This window comes from Triturus cristatus, chromosome 8 (assembly GCF_964204655.1).
Source record: "Triturus cristatus chromosome 8, aTriCri1.1, whole genome shotgun sequence".
Classification (NCBI taxonomy): Eukaryota; Metazoa; Chordata; class Amphibia; order Caudata; family Salamandridae; genus Triturus; species Triturus cristatus.
Window position 1 is genome coordinate 1,599,775,820 of NC_140591.1, and position 11,234 is coordinate 1,599,787,053.

The window sequence follows — 11,234 nt, forward strand, 5'->3', positions numbered from 1 at the left end:
ATGCTAATACCTAACGATAACGTCTGTAAACCTATGTTTTTTTCAGTGTTAATTTCATATTTTAATATTTATAAAACCTACATATTTTCTATTTTTTTTAAATAATATTTTGGAACTCTATAAACCTTTTTTTAACTTTAAAAATGATGTCATGTTTTATATCTTCAAAAAAATAATCTATATAATTTTTTTTTTTCTGAGAAAACTAGAGTCCGGTACCGGTAGTCTGCCAAGCTCCATCAGCACGCGAATCCTATCTGCCTTATTGAAATGATGCGCATTTCGTATCCGACGAGTTCGTGGCACCACGTCCCGCGTAAGAACATATATACGTAAGACGTCGCACCAGCTGCTACTTTGGTATGCGACGGGTACCGAATACCAAGCCCTACATTACATTACATTACATCATGTACGTATGGGGTCGTGCCCGCTGCGCATTGCGTATGCGACAACTGCACGCTGCCAGGCCCTGTGTTAAGTCTTAGACGTATGGTGCCACGCTGGGTACGCCATTCCCTCATTTTTTTGGTATGTCTCAGAACTATATCTACATAACTTTAAAGTGTATATGAGAGCAAGCGATGATCTAAAATATTTTAAACATTTGTATTTTCTCAAAATCGTGTCGGGTGCGGTCTCCTTGTGCGCTGAGTGCGCGATTGCCATGTGACCTTAAAAAAAAGCATTTGATTGGTTCATAACATTTCCCGTTGTACCAATTGGAAAACACCACCCATTTTAGTCATTCTCTCTACAGTATTTGATGAGACACACCTCTTCTGCTTAGAGAGCTTTTTTGAAAATGTTTTGCTATATACACATATCTTACCATACACATAACATGCAACCATCATCTTCATCAATATTCATGGTCTGTAAAGTAGCCTCCCACCTGTGATAGGCACACACCTAAAACTTACATAACCAAAGTTTTCCCCACTGCCAGAGGTAACATGCTTGCATACGCTATCCACAGCACAATGTAATGTGGTACGGCCCAGGGGCACTATCATCCATAGATAATGAACACACGGACACAGATATATAGTGGAACAGGGTACGGGCACGTGTGCGCGACTCCTTTTTATTACCAGGGTCACATATCCAGTGACGTCTATGCTGGATGCATGTGGGGTGAGTGTAAACCAGCACTCAGGGAATGGTTGCTGCTACCATCAACTACAACTGTAATCATTGGCTCACACTCAGAGATTCAATAATAAAAGGGTCAATAGTTTGTGCTGCAGTAAGGTAAGGATAGTCGATGTAAAATAATACAGAAAAAATTCTATCGTAAAAGAACCACAACTTGTGCTATATTCAGACACAGGCAATAGATCTGAAATAATACACAAAAAGATTGTATCTTAAAGGGTCCAACAGTTCTAGTGCACTCAGATAGCCACTTCAAAAGCATTCAGCATGTGCACAGCCAGCGATGAAGAGTGCTGCGAGTGGGCCGTACTAGCAGCAATGTCTGTTGCCATCAACACTGCATCATCTGCAATAGCGACTCGATCTCAATTGTGAACACTGCTGTCTGCAGTGTAGGCCAGAGAGAGCGGCCAGCAAAGACCCACAGCTACGTAAGGTGGACTTGAGTTACACAGTTTGTCGTACTCGAATCAAGAAAAAGCATGTGCGGAGCCTGCGATGACGGGTATGCATGGTGCGGACAGAGCGCACTGCAGCAATGTCTTTTCCTACAGGACTGCGTCATCTACAATACCGACTCAATCTGAATTGTGAACACTACTGTCTGCAGTGTAAATTGAAGGCATCAGTCACACAGACATCCATTAATACGTTTTCTCACTTCCTCTTCCCAAAAATATAACAACATAAATTACAGAAAACTTTGCAGTAAATAAATCAAAATAATTTATATAGCGATTTCTACTGTCCACAGTGTAGACTATTCAGTGTTCCTTTGAACTTGCAAGATGAATCTCACCCTTGTACTAAACATATAACTCATCTAAAATCAATTCTTCAAGCAAATATACTAAAAGAATATTCTGTATATTTCAAGACGTTGTAGTTAGTTGCCTACTGAATTCTGTAATTAATCAATCACAACTGGATCTGAATGGTGAGCCCTGCTGACCACAGTAAAGCCAGAGGCAGTAGTCATTAACACCTCACAGCCACATGCCGTTGGATTCGGATGCACGGAGTTGGTTGCACCTGGTCGGAGGGGGTACACAGAAATCATCACAGACTTTAACTTCAGACATACTCAAACATATAATCAAGACCCCATTTCACTGTTCAGACCTTCTGTACCACGGTGTAGTCCTCAGACTACTGTCAACCAAGCCCAATAATCATGTGCAGCAGTTAACTACGGAAGCACAGACAATGATGCACCTCAACGGAAAAAGTTCTGTGAAAAGCAAGCAGCAGTTAATATCGGACACCGTCCATTGTGGGGTCAAGACACCGTTACACTGTTAGGACCTAGAGTTGATTGCACCTGTTCGAAGGGAGCACCTTCATCTCCACTCTCAGATGCAGTTCTAACATTGTCCATTGTGGGATTAAGACACCGTTCCACTGTTGGGACCTAGGCTTGGATCAACCTGGTGGAAGGGAGTACCTTCATCTCCACTCTGAGATTGAGTTCTAACATAGTCCATTGTGGGGTCAAGACACTGTGGCACTGTTGGGACCTAGAGTTGGTAGCACCTGGTCGAAGGGAGTACCTTTATCTCCACTCTCAGATGCAGTTCTTACATCGTCCATTGTGGGATCAAGACCCCGTTTCACTGTTCGGACCTGCTGTTCCGCGGTGTACTCCAGCCACTACAGTCAGCCAAGCTAAATAATCATGTGCAGCAATTAGCTTCGGAAGCACAGAGTCTGATGCACCTCAACGGAGGGAGTTCTCTGAAAACCCAGCAGCAGGTAATATGGGACATAGTCTATTCTGGGATCAAGACACCGTTCCACTGTTGGGACCTAGAGTTGCTTGCACCTGGTCGAAGGGAGTACCTTCATCTCCAATCTCAGATCCAGTTCTAACATCGTCCATTGTAGGATCAAGACACCGTTCTACTGTTGGGACCTAGAGTTGGTTACACCTGGTCGAAGGGAGGACCTTCATCTGCACTCTGAGATGCAGTTCTAACATAGTCCATTGTGGGATCAAGACACTGTTTCACTGGTCGAACCTGCTATAGCACGGTGTACTCCAGCCACTGCAGTCAGCCAAGCCCAATAATCATGTGCAGCAATTACCTACGGAAGCACAGATGCATGTGAACAGAAGGAGTTCTGTGAAAACCCACTAGCAAGTAATATCGGACATTGTCCATTCTGGAATCAATACACCGTTCCACTATTGTGACATAGAGTTGGTTGCACCTGCTCCAAGGGAGTACCTTCATCTCCACTCTCAGATGCAGTTCTAACATCGTCCATTGTGGGATCAAGACACCGTTCCACTGTTGGTACCTGTTCGACTACTGTGTTAGTAGTATACAGAGCACTCCACGCTGCTGGGCCTCAAACTGAATGCTGTGTGCCAGTGTCGTGGTAGCCAGCATTGATCTGAGGAAAGTTTGCGCTATATAAAACTCTGAAAAAAAAACCCATAATCCTGTCCCTTCGAAGATATGAATTGGATCGCTTCCCTTCTCTCACACGATGGCAACAATGACCTCTTGGAACATTACGCATCTCAAGCCGCTGAAGAACTTCCGGACTGCAATCTCCTAAAATTGTAAGAAATATACGTTCTTCTTGGATTGATTTTTGCCATTTTTTTTACTTTTTCCTTTCAATTTTTGTAATACACTTCAATTAAACTATTTTCATATAATAACTTTCTAAGTATGCTCAGGCATTTGAACTCTGTTTTCATTATTGCTCCTTACGTCTACAGTCTAACCAGGGATGGGTGATGTATGGCCTATCCAAATATGCTAATTACTTCCTAAATTAACCTACACCCGACATCCATTTTGAATCCAACTCTATTCTTTGTGCACACGTCTCTCTGCCTGCCTGTTATCCACGAAGCCCTTTCACACAAATTTACTCATCCTCAGCCTCTACTCACGAGCTGGCGATCAACATCAACAATCACGATATTCTTTAGGAACTGGTTGGCACAGTGTGCTAATCGTATCCTACCTTTATTTTCATTATAGAATTGGGTCATTCATTTCTAATAGCTATTGTTTATGTCACATGGAACTGTTACATGTAATGTGGAATTCACTAATGACACAAGAATTTTGAAAGAGCTGAAGACAATAATGTATGGTTTGACGAGAAGGGTAACTAATGTGCTTCTCAGAAGCACAATTTTGTGTTCCTACTCAAAGTTCCAATGTGACTAGAACTATTACCAATTCTGACATGCACCAGATTGAATCTACCGTACAACAGATTGCTGACTGCTCCACTGTTGATCATTTTGTATTACAACAAAGGAGTACCAGGGTACCGAAGCAGTTTGATGATTACATTTAGCAATTTTTTTTTTGTTTCTTTACTTAAAGAATACATGTGCTAATCATATTCTACCTTTATTTTCATTATAGTATTTTGAGTCATTCAAGTGTATATTGTTTATGTCACATGGAACTGTAACATGCAATCTGGAATTCACTGATGCAGGAGCTTATGTTTGAATACAGCAGAAGCGGTTGGAATTTGCCTCAACTGAATGCCTTAGCTCTTGCACCAGTGGATCCATTTATGGCACTTAAATAAAGACACTCTTTATATAACTTTCAAACTCCATTGCTTTGTTACACACAGCCACTTTCTAAGACAAACCTGATTTCACCATTTCTCTTCTGTTGCATTGCAACATTCTGCATTATATTCTTCACGATTATTTCTTTATTCCTCCTTCCTATTACACACATCCACTTTTTTAGACACACCTGATTTCATCATTGCTCTTCTGTGGCATTGCAACATTCTGCATTATATTCTTCATGATTATTTCTTTATTCCTGCTTCCTAAAACACTGCATTTGAGTCTTCAGAAAGTAAAGGTGAGTAGTTCACTTCCCACTCCCTGTATCGTATAAACGCATACTAACACTACTTACACAGATATGCTAAAGCGGCCATTATCCTACAACACCCAAACACATCACTTTACAGCAATCAGCTCATGGCTTACACTCACGATTTCATCCCGAGTCTTCAGACCAGTACCAGTGAGTAGTTTGCTACCCACTCCCGCTATACTCTAAACGCATTCCAACACCACCTGCACAGCTATCCTACAGTGGCCAGTATGCTACAGCGCCCAGACCACATCAGTTTACACCACTCAGCTCACGGTTTAGGCTCACGCTTTCATCCCCGAGTGTACCGGACCTCACCTCAGCACCATCTCACTCTGCGCAAAACAGCACTTTCACACTGGTAGGGATAAATACTTCAGCACATCAGTTTACAGCACTCAGCTCACGGTTTAGGCGCACGCTTTCATCCCCGAGTGTACCAGCACCTCACCTCAGCACCCTCTCACTCTCGGCAAAACAGCACTTTCACACCAGTAGGACTAAATACTTCGCTTCACACTCCCTGTATAGCACACCCGAAACACCCCACAGATGTTACAGTGCTCCTACCCTCCCCTTTCCTACTTTTTTTGCCCTTTTTCCCCCTTACTCATTTCAACGGAATCACAAAATGGTGGGCAACACTTTCTATTTGCAACCGCTCGCACCGCTCACAGCCAATAAGCAGCAAGCTTGTGCTCGTAACGCCTCAGCCAAGCAGAAAGCAGAATTCACAAATATCGATATCTGTACATTTTGATATTTCTCCAAAACTACTAAACGGATTTACACCAAATGAACAAAAGCATGCTTTGTAGACCAAGACCCTTCTCCCTGCCAAATTTGGGGCAATTCCGTTCACCCGTTCGACCTGTAGCCTTGTCTAAAGTTTCCTATGGAAATTAACATGGAGAAAACACGTTTTGGGACCCCCCTTTTTTCTCGGTCCCCTCTTGATGAATCACCCCTAAACCTCCCACATAGGAGCTGATATGAACAAAGAATTAGTTTGGAAAATTTTCTGAAGATTCATCAAACGACGCCAAAGTTATAAACAAAACAAACAATGTTCTTCCTATGTAAACTTGGTCCTAACTATAACTACATACTGGCTACCGCCAGTAGGTAATATATATAGCACGTAGGGAACTGTGTTAGCCGAGTACTGATGTGTCTTCAAAAGCCTCTGACGAATGAGCATGAATGCTCGGAAACGCGTAAGGCAAGAGGACTACAAATATAGGACTAGGACGCCAGTTTCTTTCAATAAATAGTTTTGTTAAACACCAACTCGAGGAGTGCATCCTTAATGCAGAACAGTTTTGGAGGATATATATATATATATATATATATATATATATATATATATATATATATATATATATATATATTATATATATTTCCCCGTTATAGTTGGTTCAGCTAACTATAACTTGCGCGCCCACAATGCACTGCTGATGACGTCACATATTACATCACTCATGACATGGTCAGTGACATCACTCATGACATCACTGATGACATCTCAAATGACATCACTGATGACATCACTGATGACATCATCCAGTGAATGTGTGTTTTTCTGATAATTACATATGTTTTATATATGTATATCTCAAGGTCGATGGAAGAATAAATGGGTATATAAGTGTCTAAATGGATGATTTGTTTTTGAAAAGTTGATTGTATAACTGACTGATTAAGTGTATCTTAGTGAATACATTGCTTAGTGAGTAATGTTTAAATATGTAAATATCTGTATCAGTCTCTCACTTTGTGTATAAGTGGCTGCATGGGTTGGTGAGTAGCTACATGAGTGTCTATATAGGTTATTAGTTGGTTTTTTGAGTATCAGTATGAGTGTCTGAGTGTCTGTATGGTTTGGTGGGGGGTATTACGTAGTGCATAGTTGCATGAATGAGTGACTCACTGTTTGTGTTGAAGACAGCATGTGTGCAGGACTGTATGGGCGGATGAGTGTGTGCATGGGTGTGTTAGTGAGTGAATGACTGTCTCAATAGTGTCTTTATGAGTAACTACATATGTTTTAAACTACTATATGTGACTATTGGTGTATATAAGTGAGTATATGTGAGAGTGAGAGATTGAAAGAGTTCCTGAATGAATAAGTATGTGTTTCTATAAGTGATTGTTTAAAAGACTAAGTATGTGTAAGTTTCTGTAGAAGTAAGTGTAGTGGTGTGTGTATAACTGTATATGCAAGTAAATGGATGTTTGATTCTTTATTAGCATGAGTGACTATGTGTGTGAGTAACTCTATGGATGAGTGGTGTTGTGTAACAGGATGTAGAGGTGTATGAGTACATATGATGAGTGAGTACATGTATGAGTGACTGTATAGGACTGTTGGTGAATGAGTGGATGTGTATGTTGATCTTAAAATTACTGAATAGGTTGTTGTAACTGATATTGGTATGTCCATTGTTTTGAAAATGTTAGTTTCTATTTTTGAATGTGTGTATCAAAGGCTATATTAGGGGGAGAGGAGGTCTGCCACTCTATCAGCAAGGATGATGTCATCAGTGACGTCATTTGAGATGTCATCAGTGATGTCATGAGTGATGTCACTGACCATGTCATGAGTGATGTAATATGTGACGTCATCAGCAGTGCATTGTGGGCGCGCGAGTTATAGTTAGCTGAACTAACTATAACGGGGGAATTTCAATGGTTTTGTACGAGTGAAAAGTCCAGCTAACTATAACGCCCCTGAAACCTATGTTTTTTTCAGTGAATTTCTAAGGTTTTTTAAATGCGGGTCCCTCAGGATAGAAAGTGAATTATTTCCCCAACTTAAAATGCACCACAGGGAGTGTTTGCACACGTCACCTCAGGCCCCGTCCCCTCCCTTCACCACTGTGTAAACACGCCCTGTGGCCGTTCTAAGTTGAAAGATTAAGTCCCCTTGAATCCTAAGGGTCCCTAGGGTCAAACTAGCCCACTAGGTACCTCCAGTAAGCGCCACAGAACTGCGTTGCATAGAGGTGAAAAAAGGGGCGTGGCCTCAGAACACCTGTCTGCAACGCAGCTCCCTGGCGCATACTGGAGATACCTGTTGGGCTAGTTGGCCCTCAGGGACCCTCAGTATTGAAGGGGAATTAATTCCCCAACTTACAACTGGCCAGGGGGTGCATTTGCAGAGTGCTGCAAGGAGGGGGCGTGGCCTCCGGCGCGATGCCGGTCTTTTATTTATTTAATTTTTTTAAGAAGGAGGGCTGTGTGGCCTCCCTTCCTTTTCTAATTTACTGGCCCTGGAGACCCCATCCCCCAGGGCCTGCAACCTAACATTTTTTGTTGAAAAAAATAAATTTGGCCCTCCCAAGGCCTTCATCGGCCCCGGGGACCCCAACCCCCGGGTCATGGCCTTTTTAAAAAAAAAATCTTTAGGAGGGGGCTGCGTTGCCCCCTTTCTCAGGCCACTTATGGCCCCGGGGACCCCATCCCTCGGGGCCGGCCTTTGTTTTTTATTATTTAAAAAAAATATATATTTATAGAAACACCTAGGACATGCTGGACAAACCGTATGTACCTATCACCATGACGATTTGCGTGATATTCATTGAAAGGCGACTATGCATAGAATGAATCCACATGGAATGTATTTACACCGCTAGTGAAGCTCTGACGTGTCTGACGCCCTACCGTGCCTAATCCCGGTGCCCCCACCGGTGGGTACTCTCCAAGTAGACACCCTTGGCGTTTATTTATACAAACATGGGTAGCTATTGACGGGCACATTTAATATACACGCACACCAAGCCATTCAAAGGGGATTCGACAAAAATTCGACCAAACTATGCAAGAAACCCCCCCTCACGGTTAATAAAACACACATCCACCGCCGGATGTGTAATACTTTTTATTTTACTCTCTGGAAAGGAGACGAACCTCACGAGAGTCACAGCGTGCTCCTGGCTGAGCCCAATGCTGTGTTACACCCACCAGTGCCCGCCGAGTGCCTCACACCTCTGTGTTGTATTTCACCAGCTAGTGCGTATGCTATGACACTCTCTAGCCCATGTGCACTGTAACACCACCCCGTGAATATGTCATGCCACACTTGCCTTCACACAGGTTATATTGCCCCATCTAACGTGCCTTCCTCGATGCCTATGTTATAACGCACAGTGCTATGCCATACTTATTACAATCTGGAATCCATATCTTTGTCACAGTGCATATGCAACGTTACACTCCCCAGCACATATTTTATATTACAACTTTAGAGACTAGTTAGGTTACACAACACTGCCCTGTGCATAATACACTCCAAGGCGCATATCGCATAGCACACGCTAGTGCCTGTGCTATCTTGCGCTCTCCATTGAATCTGTCATTGCACACAATGTATTGCATATTATATTTCACGCCCCGGTTCATCTTATATCACACTTTTTGGTGCATAGTTTATACCATATCCTATATCTAGTTTTCTTTTTTAATCATGCTCCCAGGACTATGTTCTATATAACACTGCGTCCACCTACCCTTTTCACGGGCATTACATTTTGCGATGGGGGTGGAGGGTCAGGGGATGTTTCTGCCAAGTGAGCCCGGAGTCACAGTCACAAACGTCCCCTTCTTCCTGAATAAAAGTGAGATTATGCTGCATACTTGTTCATATTTTAAGTAGTTCGCACAGACACACATTTTAAAAACAATAAAGTTCCTAATACTCACCTTCTCTGAACAGTTAGCTTGCTGTCCCATCCACCTCCTCCCTATTCTCTGTTGTCTGAATCCACGGACTAGCCTCCTCCCTCCTGCCATGCATGGTCTGATGTGCGGCCACTGCCCTCCATTTAGCATGATGTACCAGTCCACTCCTCCTGCCCTCCATTGCCCAATTCTATGGCCCATCATTGACCTCCTGCTTAGCCTCTGTGCTTAGCTTGCTGCCCCTATTCTCCTTCCCCCTGCCCTCTTTGTGCATGCCCCTGCTCCAACCTTTTTGCCCACCATGTTCCATGGACCTGCCACTCCTATCTACTCTGAGTGTTTTGTTGAGCTGCACTCCCCTCCCACCTGCCTAACATTGTCAGATGACTGTAACCTGTCCCTGCCACCTCCACCCTGCCTGTCCACATGCCATGCCCCTATCCCCTTCCTCCTGTCCTCCATGGGTAATTTTACTGCCACACCCTTCTGCCCTCCCTGGTCTGTTGTGCTGCAACTGCTCCTCCTGCCTGCCCCGTGCGGTCTGTTGTGAGGCCCCTTCCCCTGAACTCTCTTGTCTGTGCCCAGGTCCTGACCCTCCCTTCTATCCTCCATGGTACTTTATGCATGCCCCTGCACCCTCCTTCTTGCCCATCATAGCCATTGTGCTGCCACTAACCCTCCTGCTTGCCATGCATGGTCTTCTGTGCTGCCATGGCCCCACCCACCTTCCCTGTGTGGTCAGCTAGCTGCCCCTGACCCCCTCCCACCTTCCCTCCATGGTCTGTGTGTATGCCATCATAGTCTCATTGTTGCTCTCCATGGTGTGTCTTGTTTCTAGTGACCAACCTGCCTGACCTCCATGGTCATCTTGCTGCTCCTGCCCTGCCCCATTGCCCCCAGCCCTCTGTTTCCATGTGCAGACCCCTATTCCCTCCCTCCTGGCTTGCCTGCTCCATTGTAATGCCCCTGATCCGTCCCTCCTACCCTTTATGGTCTGTTATGCTGCATCTTTCTCTCCTGTCTGTCCATTATGGTCAGCTAGCTACCATTGCCTCTTTCCCCTCTGTTCTCTGTTGTCCATGTGCATGGTCCTGTCCCCTCCCTATTGCTTTCTATGGATTGTTGTGCTGCACTCCCGTCCCGCATGCACTGTGTGGTGTATTGTGCTGCCCGAAACCCTGATGCCTGCCCTGTAGGGTCAGTTTGGTGCACCTCTCCATGTCCCTCCCGTCCTCTGTTATCCGAGTCCATGTCCCTATCCCAATTCCTCCTGCCTACCATGATCCAATGTACCATACTTGCGAACATTTTGAACTTGGTAAGAGGGAGATTTTGAAAAAAACTGGGGTATTGATTTTCCCCTTTGAGTTACATTGAAAAAGAGGAGATTGTAGACAGGAGACAGATCAAATAAACACCATTTGAGCTTAAAAACATTGGACGTTTCCTGGCTGAAACAGGTCTGTTGGCATGTATGGTTGTACTACCACTGCCTCTTCCTTCTGCCCACAATGGTCTATT